Raw genomic sequence first — 2,194 nt, 5'->3', positions numbered from 1 at the left:
TATCTGGAAGGTAATGATAGAAGTGCAAATGAATGCACATTACTAGTAAGTAGAACAAAGGCAATCCAGAATAATTATTATATACAAGAATGGCGTATAGATATTGCAAATACAACTCAGAGCCTACATCATCTTAATATCTATAGCATTTATATGCACAATCTGTAAGTAGCCCAAAAGTCATATTTCAACAGTGCATATATTAGATATATATGTACTGCAGCTGACATAAAACGGCAAACAGTTTCAATTTCTTTGCACAAACAAGAGGCTTTTTAAAAATTTGTCACCCTTGCCATGCCAAGCTATAGGAATATAATCTTCATAAATTCCTATAAATTTATAGTTCTGTCTGGTTGGGGTCCGGTTATCTAGTTACAGGCTATCAGTTTTATACTTTACAAAAATTTTGGCTGCCAAACCAGAGAGAACAGGATACATCTTATTAGGAGTAAATAGTATTTTTCTTATAAACAATTCCTTAATAATTGGCACATTGTTTGGTTTAAAATTGGAACAACATTCAACATTAAATGATGTTTTATTGTCTTATTATTTACAAGCATCACAACTATAGAGAAGCATCACTCCTGCAGGAAAAGTATGTCAAACTTTTTGCTGCTGAGTTCTGCCTGCTATCCAAGCTTTTCTGCTGAACGCAGACTCTGTATCTATTTCCCTCTGTATCTGATTTCTCTTATGTTTTTTCTCCCTGTACACCTTAATTTCACATGCACTTTTATGCTGCTCCCACAGGGGACAGGCAATTAATGATCTCCTGTTGCACTGAAATAGGTAATGAATCCCCTAGCGGAGTATGTTTGAATGACATACTGAACATTCATTGAAGAACAACTTTGGAGACAAATCATCACTCTAGATTAAAGGTAACTCTCTGTAGACTTGACATGTTTATTTCAAGTAGACTTCTTTTGTGATATTTTTTACACTTGCATTGGTTCACCCTTATTTATAACTCCTCTACAGATGTAGTTGATACCTATGGGAATTCAGCTACAGATGATTATTTTATTCTGGTACATGTATGTCAACATGCAACAAAAAAAAATAGTTAGAACTGTCAAATATATTTTTTAGTTTCACTCTATCCAGTTTTCTCAGCATATTTAGGATAGAATTATGGTTGCTCAATGTAGTTGTTACTTCAAATATTTTTTTTCTATATTTGGTGTTTAATGTAGGCATAGAATGTTACCATGTTCAGGGATTTTATGTACATACATTTTAAGAGGGATTAATGTGAGTGCCGAACTAGAGTGAATGAATGTCAGGAGTTTTCCCTGGATGGCTAATTATCCAGCAGATCACCAAGATGTCAAGATACAATATGCTTGGATTGCCTTAGAGAATAATATTTGGTAGGCATCTTTGGAAAGTTAGCATAGTACTTTGTGTAAAGTTCATCAAATCAATTGATGTGAAGAAACTTTGCATCTCTACTGTACGATGTGTATCATTAACTTTAAAGCCTATGTCCACCTAAGCTTCAGGTGAGGCTAAATTTAGTCCCAATATTCCACTTGTTTAACCCCTTAACGACCGCGGGCGTAAGTGTACGCCCCCAAAACCCGTGCCTTAACGCAAACGGGCGTACATTTACGCCCGCGGTTTCCCCGATCGCTGCGTGTACACACGCAGCGATCGGGGAAGATGGCCTGCTATAATGTATAGCAGGCCATCCCTGCTTGTCGGCACAGGGGGTGATTAACCCCTCTCGTGCTGACGATCGCCGCTATTGGCTGATCAATTCAGATCAGCATATGGCGGCAATCTGCAGCTTTCCGGGTCATCGGTGACCATTACTGTTAAAAGTAACGGTGGCCACGGTGCCACGTCCCGATCGCCGGGACCGGCCGGCCAGGACCGGCCGGCCGATCATGGCGATATAAGTACCCCATGAAAGGGTTAAATACCTGCTGTGGACACCTCAGCTAGGTAGCTGAGGTGTCCAGAGCAGGTATTGACCCATACTCACCGGATCCAGCGTCCCGATCGCGTCTTCCGGGTTCCGAACGCGTCTTCCGGGTTCCGAACGCGTCCTCGTCTTCGTCGGCGTCTTCGTCGGCGTCTTCGTCTTTTTCCGGCGGTCCCCATCGGTAATCATCGGCTCCAGCGTCGTCAAACTTCGGCTTTTTCCGGAATTGGCGTTCTACTGCCCCCTAGCGGCTGATAA

Source organism: Dendropsophus ebraccatus, chromosome 9, assembly GCF_027789765.1.
Source record: "Dendropsophus ebraccatus isolate aDenEbr1 chromosome 9, aDenEbr1.pat, whole genome shotgun sequence".
In the NCBI taxonomy this organism is placed as follows: Eukaryota; Metazoa; Chordata; class Amphibia; order Anura; family Hylidae; genus Dendropsophus; species Dendropsophus ebraccatus.
This window is presented reverse-complemented; position numbering follows the sequence as displayed.